General features: G+C 48.6%; 1 protein-coding gene across 2 annotated transcripts in view; it reads right to left on the bottom strand.

Annotated features, from left to right (window-relative positions):
* Nucleotides 1-12,723, bottom strand: part of LOC8033331 (zinc finger protein castor homolog 1) — a 344,798-nt gene that overhangs the window by 102,523 nt on the left and 229,552 nt on the right. The gene's annotated exons all lie outside the window — the stretch shown is intronic.

Raw genomic sequence — 12,723 nt, 5'->3', positions numbered from 1 at the left:
ACAAATGTGACGTCGCCGAAGAACTGTCTGGCGGCTAAATGCAAGCGATTCAGAAGGCTGTCGCCGCCAACATGGCTAATGAGGAGAGAAAATCGAACAGCGCAAACTGATCGATGGAGTTCGTATCGACCACCCAAATTAACCGTACCACTCTGCAAGACATCTGTGGCGTAGGAGAGGTTGCGAGCGAAACCCGGTGGCGTCCCGTCATCGAGTTATCCAGACTCTGTAAAACATTCATAGTAAATTCTCTCCGCGCTCTCACTCTCAAAAGTAGGGTGTGTAGTACTTACACCCCTTGTCCCATGTAATATAAAAACCCCAAAACTACAATTCGACGTTTAGTCCACTGATGTTAAGCCGACGATACCAACTCTCAAGACCGGCTTGATAGTGGAGTGATATAACTTATTAAAATGTATAAGAACTACGGGAAAACACTCAAAGTTTTGTTGGCCTAGCTGCTAAATCTCTGTTCATTTTATTTTTTTGTAATCTTTGATGCATGCATACATTAGTTATTTAGTAAGCTATATCACACAGCTATCAAGACGCTCGTAAAAGTTGGTGTTGTCAGTTCGACGTCAGCGTACTGAACGTCAAAATGTCGTTTTGGGGGGTTATATATGGGACTAAAGGTTCAAGTACTACATCCCCTATTTCTGAGAGTGCAGGCCTGGAAGCAGAACTCCGGTGAACCACATTTTTTATCATGCGCACGTTTTTCACTATGCGCACGTGTCGCTGCTGTCTGCTTTTGTTGAAGAAAGCAGTACATTACTGCTTAAAGCAAAGGTTTGGGCGCTGCATGAAATTGCAAGGAAAGTTTATCGCTGTATTGTGAGGGCGCTAAAGCGGCGGGTCAGGAAAACGCAAACTCGCTCTGCGGCCATCTCGGCTCGGTTGGGTCTTTCTTGTTCGCCGCAGCCAGATAGTTGCTGTTTCCAGAGCCGACTACGTTGCCGCGCATACGTCAGTGACCGCAGAGCGCGTGACTCTACTCGAAGAAATCGCGACTGAGGCGAGAAGAACGAGACAATTAACCATAGTCAGAAAACGCTTAAGGCAACATCATCACTCCGAGCAAAACTCGCTGTCATTTGCCCTCCGCTTCATTTATATCCCCGGCCAATTTCTTTCAGAAACGGCTAGCTTCGAAACGGTTGAGGAACGACACGCATCCTCCAATCACGTCGAAAAGGGACTACGAAGCAACAGGGGATCGCAGAAACAACAACAGCAAAAACCCGGCACAACGCGGGAAGCAAGGCACATTCGGAACTGAAAACCATGCGCTCGAAAACCAGCCCGAAAACGTGGCCCAAAACGCGGCGCATCGCGAAGGTCACGCGCGGTCTTCTTCTTATCGGCGCACCAATTACGTGCGGCAGCAGCAATAATCGAACCAAGTAGACGAACAAAAGGAAACGTCTCTCCAAAATAAAACCAGTAACATTTTTTCTTTTCTTTTCTTTTTTCGCCGATGACTTCGAATCTGCGCGCACGACGTAACAAGTAGAAGCACACGCTCGACGATCGTCGCTCCGGAGCGTTGCATGCAGGAGCTGCGGCGGCGTCTTGACTTCTCCGGTCGTGTGCGCCCCGCATCCCTCGAGTCGTGCCTTGGCCTAATCACGAGCTCCTCGTCGTAATGACACCCGTCCCTTTCAGAAACGGTTCGTGCCGGGCTCCAGAGACATCTGAGCTTCGCCAGAGAGGCGAGCCATTACGCGCATAGGAGGAAGGGGTCGGATCAGCGTAAACGACTCGTGGTTCTGTGCGTGCATCGTATCCCCACTTCTGCAGAGAGGCACGCCTTCATTGTACCCCTCTCTCCCTCTTCAAAAACCGACGCATCGATACATGTTGCCGGTAACAAAGTGAACGATTGTCCCTTGTGAGGAAGGATGTGTTTTTGCCAATTGAAGCTCTCGGGGGGAAGATACTTCAAGAACTGCGAACGATCTCTCACCTGCTCACTATTTCCTCAACTATTCTTCGTTCGTTTGGTGAAGAAGGTTTCAGGAGGACAACGACAGATACCCATGTAGTACATGGCTGCTGGCAGGTATAGAGGGACAAAGAGGGCTGTCAGCTGCTTAGCCTCCAGCGCGAGCTTGATACCTTCCATAACACTTTGTGGTCTCGTGAGCCTGAGCGCGCTGCCGGAGCACGACGGAGCGATAAGTGCACGTGCTGAAAGCTACACCATACGGAAACATACGACATTAAATGAAAACGTTTTATAAAAATTTCGTGAGAAAATGTAACGGAGATACAGATTTCTGCCATATCTCCAGCTATCGGATCGAGCAAGTGTCAGCCATTTTATTGTGCAGAGATGATGAATCTCTGCACATCACATGTTCCAGGGTCATGGTCGAGTGCTCGAGATTACACAGCAGCATGTCATGCAACAGGGTTCGATAGACATCCCGGGTGCACCCTCATAACACCAGTGGTTCGCACCGAATTGTCGTGACGTCACGCTTGCGTCACGCACACGTCATCGAAACCAGTCCGGGCGACGACCGCCTGGTGCACGACCCTCGGGCCTTCGTAGAAGAGCAAAAAAATGACGGGAAAAATAAAAAAAAACAAAAAAAACTGGGACTTTTTTTTTTTTTTTTTTTTTCTCCACTCGCGTTCTGTTTTACGACGAAAAGAGCGCGCACTCTCCTATCCTGGAGTGCTTATCTTCACTTTTTTCCCCCTTCTTTCCAAGAAATCATCTTCTCTTTTCCATCTACGGGGTGAGCACTTGACGCTTTGAAAGCGGGCGATTAAGCGACACTAAATTGGACACCGACGCCATTAAACGGCGTCAATAAACTCCAAACCATAACAAATAGTCCGAAAAGAAAGAAAAAAAACGCGCCAGACATTTGACTTAAAGCATTCCAAGACGCTGAAAAAGACTCCGGAGCGCTATCTGTTCTAAGAGAAGCAGCAAACAACATTTCGCCACTCAGCCCGCCCTTGTGCCCGGAACAGAGCGACTGGCTTCAATTAGCCGGACTTAGCACGCCTTGCTTTGCGAGAACCGCAAGGGAACAAAAAGAAAGAAAGCACCCGAGGACTGTTCAAAAACCCTTTTGGGGCGTTAAAAAAAAAAAAAAAAAAAAAAAGACAGAAGAAGAAGGGAGTGCAAGACAAAAGAGAGAGGCGGCAAATTATTAAAATTAATGAACCGTCTTTTGCGGTGCCGGGTAATTAAATTGAAGTGTCGCACTTATGGTAACCGCGTATGAGCGTGAATACGTGACCACGGGAGGCTCACTGCAGGTTTCGCGCCTCAAGCAGAGCCTGCGGGGAAAGACAGCTATAGCTTTGAAGGGGTAAACGAGGAAGGAAGGAAGGTCCCCACTCCGTTCCCTGCACGATGGCCCGCCACGGACGCTACCACCCACCTCAGCCAATCCAGGACTGGAAACGCACCACGTGACCTCGCACCCCGCGCACCGCCGAGCCCCGTGGGAAAAACACGACAGGCACTCGGCGCTCGAATGGCTGTGCTATACGTTGCGTCCGCCGCGGTGCATCGTATGCGGAAGAGAAGCCCTCGGGTAGCGCCTGCAGGCTGTCTCTTCGTTCCTTCGGAGCGTTCGGCAATTTGTCCTTTACCTGCAGGTGTACAGCCCTGGGATTTGCATTCTTAGATATGTGTTTTTATTCTTTCATCGGGGTATATAGCGAGGCTCTGCAGTTGATAACAGCGCCTGCATAATGTAGCGAGCCCCGAGCTACCGCCTTGGGTGGTGGTAGCTCCGGGCTCGCTACTGGACCGTGTGGAAATTACGGGGTAATTAACGGCTAGTTAGCGCGCTAACCGCGCTTTAAAGCGAAGGATTGCGTAACAAATAATCTTCAAGGAACGAGAGGAGATCGTAGGTGGGGCTGGCGGGAGGCGTAGAAGCGATGTCATGCACCACCCCGCTGCGTTTCTGAAAGGACGCGAAGAAAATCGAACAAGCCGAGGCGGGAGGAGTTCTCGCGAACAACACGCCCATTCAATAAACGCGAGGATAAGCCGCCGAACGTGTACCACGTGAACGCATATTCGAACCGCTCTTAAACGCGTACGAGCATGACGCGAACAAAAATGCTGCCGTAAGTCGACTTCCGTGAAAACACATTCGGAACCCCCGAAATCTTTTTTTGCCGCATAGCACCTTGTTGGCGTTATAAATACGGTGTAGAGTTTTTATGCGTCTTCGGTAGCGACAGTGTACTGGAAGTTCGTGAATGAAACATAACATAAAAAAAATTGTGTGCCAGAAAGTGTACCAGAAAAAGTCTGTGCGTGCGGGAAAAAAGGGGGGGGGGGGGGGTGCAATTCTTGTGATGGGCTGTGAAGCTTCGCGATTGGAACCACGTCGTTGTTGTCGATTTGTATGCAGAAACCGCCTTGTTGGGACGGCAGGTCCCCCAGCCTCAAGTTTTCTGCTAAAGAAATTTATATAAAAAAAAAAAAAACTATATTTCGTTTCATTTTAAGTCCAAACGCCATCAAAGCTACAACATGATGGGACCAATCAAACAGCGACGCAAAAAACGCTACGACATGATGGGATTAATCAGGCAGAGCCCATCATGGCGTTCGTCATGTTTCTGTACGTGCCCTATCATCGCTGAACCAATAATAATGAACAGGCCTAATGACTTGCGCTTTTGAAGCCTTTTGATTTGTCCCATTAGCTCGTAGTATAACCTGCGTCGGGACTTAGGTTGAAACGAAGTTAAAACCATCCTTCACGCGATTAGAATGCTCGGTCAGAGTGAACAAGTGCTGGCTGATCAACGGCAACAGTTTGCTTGTTCAGCGCTGTATGCTGATCTCATATATCATGACGCCAGCGCCTGTTTGTACGCAAACACAAAAGAATGACTTGGCAGACGTTTTGTATATACCAGCGAGCTCTTCAGCGATCGTTGTCAATGTTTCGCTCGCCTCTCCCATTTCTGTGCTCACATCCGGGCGAAATGTAGAAAATAGCCGCCAAATGTACAAAACCATAATCACCAACAACTTAAAGAAGAAAAAAAACGCATGCCATGACAGTCAATGAAATTGCAGCAATATAGCCTATAACAATGACAAAACAAACCAAGGGACCAGAAGCACGAACATAATAAGCCCCCTTCCCCTATTCGATCCTTAAATGTCGGAGAGAATAGCAGAGAAACCCCAAGGCACGTTCGAAATGTTGTATTGGGATTATCACCGAGGGTTAAGTTTTACAGACTTGGCTCGAAAATTTGCTACGAGATTAAAATTGGGCGAGCTCGGGTGCTGCTTCAAAGTCAGAACACCCAAATTGTTTTATTCGGAATCGGAAGGACCCTTCAATAGGCGTAGAAGTCAGCCTGTAGTGGCATACGCATCCGTGGTAATGTGAATCTTGAACCGAAGGAAAACAACAAGTACACAACCGGGATCTGGAATGATGGATGAAACAGGCGCTTAATGTTGGGCGTCGTCAGGATTGGATAAGACTACCACCAAGGAATATCTAGGCCCCCGCGAGTTCATTTATAAACAGTTCCCCGTTTTCTTCGACTATAGAGCAAGCGGCCGCAGCGAATTTCCAAACTCGCGCACAGCTCCAATTAAGGGAGCGAATATAAAATCGGCGGCCCGCACGAGGAAGTCCAAGAGGCCATAACGCAGCGGAGACCCCAAGCGGGTCAACAACACTCCCCGAAAGAACCAGAAAAGAAACAAAAACAGAACAAACACGTAAAACGCACCCTCCGCGCATTCGCGATGAGCTGGAACTCTCTAAAGCGTCCACATACGAACAGGAGGCATGGCTCCCAAGACGAACAAGGTGATCGAGAAACGCACGAGGAACAATCTGGACGTGGGTACAAGCGGTGGATATGGCGCAGCGCTGTTTGGAAAACTTCAGGGACGCGCGAGATTCCGAATGATAGATGCACCCAGCACCAACTACGCGGGAAAAAAGAACAAAAAGAAAACAACGTAAAAACAAAAAACATCGTGTTTTTGCGGAGGGAACTGACCTGCCCTCCATACATGTGAGAAACTCTGAGGCTCCGTACACGCTTGCATGTAGGCACCCCAACTCTTCGAAACTCACTTTGGTACCAAAGATGTGGCACGTTGCTTATACGAACTCGCTCGCTTATAAGCCGAATAAATAAATGGCGGACTAAAAAAAGAGAAAAAAAAATCGTAATTCCTTTTTTTTTCCCTTCTTTTTCGTGAAGTTTATTTAGAACTTAGAAAATGAGAGGTCGCGTTAAATGAAAAAGTTGGGTCTAATAACCCCCTGAGATCCGGTTAAAAAAATGGAGGGATATTTGTTACTTCGATGAAATTTCGAAACTTTATCACCACGTACAACCCGTGGTTCGTACAGAAACGATCCTGATCGACGACGTAATGGATGTGGAAATAAAATCCTAGGCTCGTATAAACGCTGAAGAGTTCGTGCACATGTAAGAGCGCGGGTCGCGGGACGCTGCTTTCCGCGAACCATTATGATTTTCGTAAAGTCGCTTCCGCCCGGATAATTAACTTTCTTATTTACTCGTTGTTGCTGTACTATAGGCGGGCTTCTGCGCCATGCGCGCGCGCGCGCGCGCGCGTGTGTGTGTGTGTGTGTGTGTGTGCATATAGGTTCTCCTCTGTACACCCAGAGGAGACAGGCGTGTAAACTCTCGTGGTGGCTGATTAATAGTATTTGGCGCCGTTCGTTTCGGCTAAGGAAGAGCTTCGAGCATCGACGTGGAGGCAAAAAGGACGACCCCTCGTAACCGAATACCAGTTTATCAACCCGAGAACATCATCAATATATTTTTCTTCTTAAGCTGGTTGCTTCTCGTTTTGCTCAAGGACCCCACATAAGTCATCTCGAAAAGAGAGACGTTAACGACCTTGTTAATATTTATTACAGGGATCCCGATGATGCCAGGGAATTTCGGTCCTTCGAGAGACGCAAAAATCGGGAGAGCGATAGTTCGCCCATACGCGGGATTGCGTCGAATGTTGCGTCCTAGTTGGCCCCTGAAACGATTATTCAGCCCAGTTGCATTGGTACGAGCCTCCGCTTTAAAGAACAAAATGGCTTGTACGTCATAATAAGAAGTCGTCAGGGTTGTGTTAGCCTCGCGAATCGTGATATTGTAGCCATTCATTGCAGCGAAAGATTTTAATGCCCGGAATTCTCAACGGTGTTCCATTTACAGTATACACCAACAGCCGATATTTGTTGCGCAATTTTCGTTTCTCTCTCTGAGGTATCTTTCCTCGTGATTCAGTTGTTCACTGTGTTCGGAAGGCGCGTCAGTGCACCTCTGAACAGAGAACACTGCGTTTATAGGTGTATGAGTGTGTAATAATGGCAGTAACTTCGTAACACGCTTACTGCCTCTAGAAATGAACAAAAAAGAACCGGATAAAGCACATGATTGACCCGAGACAAGCCGTCGTAATGCGAAGACAGGTGCCAAACTTAAAACGAGCCCTCTGCCAAGTTAGGAATTTATCTACTGCGGCTGGTGACACAAAGGTTGCATGAATGTACGGCCCCAGCGTTTTGTCTCACTGAAGAGACGCTATATGTTCGCAAGGATAGACAACAACGGAGGGCTAAACACGAGGACACCCGAGCGAGCATCTGAACCCGGAAAGTGGGCTTCCGCAAGAGAGCTGACCGCTATCGATAAGCATCGAACAAGTCGCCAAAGGTGACTGAACTTCGCCTCTTCGTACGGGCATTAATTACTCGGCATTAATCACCCCGTAATTAGCACCTTGGAGTAGCTCGAAACCGGGAGGCCCGTATCCTCGTTCCTGGGAACAAAGCTGGCGACACCGTTCACTAAGACGCATGACCCTGCAGTTCATCGAGGTCACGCGATACTATACCGATCGAGTGTGTCGTTCTCAGCGAGTTGAATTCCTCAGTCCACCGTGTCGTGTCTTTTTATTATTTTGTGTCTATTTTGTGTTTTGTAAATTAGGATAATGGATAGGTATACCCTTCGCGATCCGCTCTGCGTACCACTTTCCAAATTTTGCGGCTCCCCGTCGCCCTTTGACACGGCAAAAGCGCCAGCGATATCCTTCTCGCCCCGTTCGTTCACATCCGAGCGGGAGGCCGCCACAGCTTTCGAAAACGGTTTCGAGCAAAATAACACACGTCGCCTTACCTCGAGCGAACACGTTTCCAACTCGTGCACGGGTGAGCGATAATAAATAATATAATAGAAGTAGCCATAAAAAAAGAAGAAAAGAAACAGCGGACGAGGAGAAATTTAAAGACAAATAAAAGACGGGTGGGTGCCGCGTATGTACATCCGCGTAAGAATTCCAAAGTTCGCCAGTCTCCTGACAACTGTAGGGCCGCACCTTCATTCCTCGAGCGCGGAAGATAATAATAATAATAAAAAAACGAATATAATATGCACGCGAACACAACCGTAGCCATGTTTAAAATGAAAGGAGAGAGGGCTGCTTTGAATTTCTAACGCGTTCCCGGGACGGACGCAGAACGTTCCCCGCTAATGTGGGGCTGGGTCAGAGGAAACCTGCACTTGGATTGACCAATGAAGCGTAAGTGCGCGCATCGTAAAAATAGACAAAAAAAAATTAAAAAAACCGTGAGTGTAGAGCGTTACGCCGAATAAAAGAAGACAGAGAAATACAAACCTAACGAATGTAGAGTTAGACAAGACAGCAAAGGTCAATGAACAGCAACGCGCACTGCTAAACCATCTCACTCACTCAGGACACGTACGCGGTCTGGGACAAGAGGGTACGACGAATGAAAGAAAGAGAGAGACTTTTGAAAAGAAGGCCAGAGAAAGCACGAAGGACACAAAAAGGGCAAATCTCCATAGGCACCAGAGAGCGTAAACAATACAAGGTTTTGAGCAGGCACACGTATAACGTGCCATTACGGCGGCGTTTACTAACAGAATGTTGCAGTATAACAACACTTTTTTTTTTTTTTGCGCACGCGCCATTACACGCAAAGTCCATCCGTATAATACAGGAGAGAGAAAACAAAAAGAAAATAGAGAAACGCCGTCTTACGCTACGCCAGTTCCGTTCAAGCACACCGGCCGAGTAAAAACAAAGACAAAAACAAAAAAAACCGACGAAGATACAATGTATGGTTACAGAACCAGCGCGTGCGTGAGATCGGGGAAGACGGGAGTTTTGACAACTATTTCAAGCCGGTGAGGTGTGTCCCTAAAATGAGGGGCTCGCGCTTCTGCCTATTATGACGCCGAAGGAGACAAGTGAAGCATATGCAAGCCATGTCCCTTTCTTTTTTTTGTTTCTTTTTTTTCGGAGGGGGAAGTCAAGCTGAGGGCATTCTTTTTTCTTCCCCCCCGGGACGTCAAACGGGCAATGCACCGAGCCGCGGGGCAAAGTTTGCTCGTCACCTCAGCCGATGCCGCTTCGCTGGCTTTAATTGCTCCAGCTGCGTCGTCCGTGGTTTCGCATTAGCCACCAAAGCCGTGACCACACCGCTCACATACATCATACAAAAAACAAAAGACAGGAGAGAGTTTTAGGGAAACGTTTTTGCGCATCCGATACGGCATACGATGGGCCCTCCGCTGCGAACTGCGCATCTGCTACCTCAGAAGACTCGCGCACGCGCTGTGCGTACCGGAGGACCCATCGTATACCATATCGGATCGGTAAAAACGGTTCCCTAAAACTCTCTACTGCCTGAAGCGCGTTTCTCCTTTGTATGACGGTCCTTATTGGTCATAAAAAAATGGACCGCAGGCATTTTCTTGTATGAAAAGCAAACCTCTACGGAAACGGGCGCATTCAAACAAACAACATCTCCTCGATCGGAAGGCCTTAGTGCTGTACATATTCGGTGTCAACCAGACTAGGAAAACCCTGGGCACAGAGTGGAGACCAGTACTTTATCAGCCATCGAACATACAGGAACACGGTCTCGCTATCAAGGTGTTGGTTCAAATGCACCTTGAAAAAGAGTAGAAAATAGTGGACAAAAAAAAAAAAAAAAGAAAAGACACACATAAACAGGACACGCCGATGATGGTGTTACCGAAAGCAAGGTTCAGTCGTTTTCCGCCTTTTACGTTGTTTTCTCGCGTCTATACGATATGGCCGGTATCAAGGCGCGCACTTCGTAAACATCCGAGATCTACGGCCCCGATTCTCGCCCCGTAAGCTCCCGACACTTGTTTACACTAACGACGAGATGAGAGCGGGAGGACGTTTCGTGAGCGCGTTGTTCAGGATGCCGCGTTCGGTTCCAACGGGCGCCAGCTTCTTCAGAATGCCAGGCTCGAGGCTGGAAGCGACCATTACACGGCAGGGCTGCACGCGGGTTGTGGAGAGGGAGAAGAACGCGGAGGATAGGATATGGCGTGCTCGGGCGGCTGAGCCGTTTATCATAACTCCGGGCAGCGTGTGTACGCAACATGGCGGAACCTAAGGTAAATTGCAGAACGGCAGCATCGACATTTGTCAGTAAACACGGCTGAGTTATGAACTTGTAATACTGTCCGACTCTCGCTGGCCCAAACGTTTCGCTTATTTTCTCGGGAATAGACTCCTCGTTCGTGAAACAACCAAAAATAAAGCGGTTTTTTTTTTTTCGTGTTTTTAGTTAAACGGCAGCGGAGGTGGGGGGGGGGGGGGGGGGGGGGGGGGCTATGGCATGCAGTCTATAAACAAACCCCTAACCGCAGCCCTTTTCTGAACTATACGAAGTGCAATTACTAGAGTGTTTAAAATATAATTACCTAAAATCTTCCCAGAAGGCGCCCCTTATAGTGACGTGTTTTCCTCGTTAATTACCCTGCCTTTCATCATTCCCCATTACGCAGGAGACATATTTTGGGGACACGAACTGAATTTCCGCGAAACTGCAATCGCGCACCTAACTTCTCTACGGAAATGACACGGAAAGTTGTTTTAATCCTGGACTTTATTCCCAAGAAAAGAATTAGCTGATATTGGTGTCGATGTTATCCTGCCGTTAGCGCACCGCACCAAGCAGCACTCAGAGCGAAAGCTCTCGAGTTTTGCCGCAGGCCACAGGGGATCGTTCCTGGTCTTTATTTCCCACCCCTACCCGTTTCGATCTGGAATGCATGACGCATGTTAAAAACCCCGGATTAGCAACCTGAGTGGACTAGCCAAACTTCTCCTGTAGCCAGCGTTCTTTTGGCGTCGCCATCTCATGGGGGCGGACGAGCCTCATGTAGACCAAGGATTCACAACGTCTAATTTGGTTTGGCTGGATCACTCTCAAGGAAACTCCCAAAGACACGACAGAATATGCAGTCATACCACTTCTGAGACAGCTTTCTTATCTTGCGTAATCATCGCTACCCATCGACGACGGCAGTTCTTCAGAAAGCACCACTTCGGGGGTCCCCGGTGTGCCCCATGCCATGCACCGCCGCCTGTACGCCGCGCGCGCGCTTCTGAAAGCGCGCGTGCAGCAGCAGTCAGCCATCTTTATGTCAAACCAAGCCATTTCAGATTGTCCGCATCGCCGCTACATAATTTCGACTCCGGAAAGCAGACGGTGACGACGACGACGACAACACCGGAAAGACAACGAGAGAAAACAAACCAAAAAAGAAAAAGAAGTAGAGTGAAAACTGGACGAGACAAGCAGCCGACAGAAGCACATAAAGCTGAAAAGGAGGAGAAGGCACCGGAATGGCGGCGGCGATTTCGGAGTGTGTTTCCCGGTGCAACGTACTCTATTATCATTCATTCACTGCAGTCATCGTCGAGACATGTCGACTGGATACGCGGATCGACAGCCAAAGCACGCGGACCGGGAGGAGGAGGACGGCCCCGCCGTCAACTGCCCGCAAGAAGCGAGCGAGCAAGCAGACGAGACGGACGAAGCCCTCGTAGGTACACATGACACGTGACCGAACACCGACGTTTCGGCAGGTATTCGCTCGATCTCTCTTTCTCTTCCCCGACGGTGTCTCCTGGCTTTTGTTCCCCTTTGTCTTCGACATCGACCCGTCTTTCACGGATCTCGGTTTATATAAGCGCAAGAAGTAGGATCTCGAGCCCAAGTCGAAGCTCAAGTCGAAGCCGCCGCCGCCGCCAAAGTTGAATGAGATCTTGGGCGAACCGAAGCGGGGAGTCTTGAAAGATTAATGCGCAGTTGAGAGTCGCACCCGTCCTTCATTTCTGAGGTTGCGCGAAGCGGGTATTCTAAGTGTCGGGTTGTGTTGCCTGCCCGTCGGCTGGTGGTACCAATATTCGCTTGGTTCCGGGAGAAGTCTTTTTCTTTTTTTTCTTCTTATTCTTCTCGCGCCGAGTGCTTGCGAGCGTTTTGTTGGGATCAGCGAAGAGATTCGGCTTTTTCGTTTCTTGCTTTGGGACTTTGGGGGCCTGACCCGATCTGTTGGAGAGTCTGGAATGTTAGCCTCCGGTCTGGGATAGTAAGGGAGCGGAAAGATGGACCATCGAGAATGCGAAATGAACGAACCCATTGGGGTGTACTCCTGGCTGCGCAGTCCTGATATTATTTTTTGGGGCGATTGCAAACGGCAAGTATAGTGTCATGAAAAGCGGGCACGCCTTGCTTCGCTCCATTTAGTTTTAGGTTTTTTTGTTTTTTTTTTTCATTTCTTCGTGTTTTTTTGTTCTCTTTTTCTTGTAAGAGCAAAAAATATCTTTCATTATGTTTGCAGCCTCCGAAAGTGCTGGGAGTTTTCCCG

This window comes from Ixodes scapularis, unplaced genomic scaffold (genome assembly GCF_016920785.2).
Source record: "Ixodes scapularis isolate PalLabHiFi unplaced genomic scaffold, ASM1692078v2 PGA_scaffold1__304_contigs__length_218370807, whole genome shotgun sequence".
Lineage (NCBI taxonomy): Eukaryota > Metazoa > Arthropoda > Arachnida > Ixodida > Ixodidae > Ixodes > Ixodes scapularis.
The sequence above is the reverse complement of the archived record's forward strand: the minus strand, read 5'-3'. Positions and strand labels throughout refer to the sequence as shown.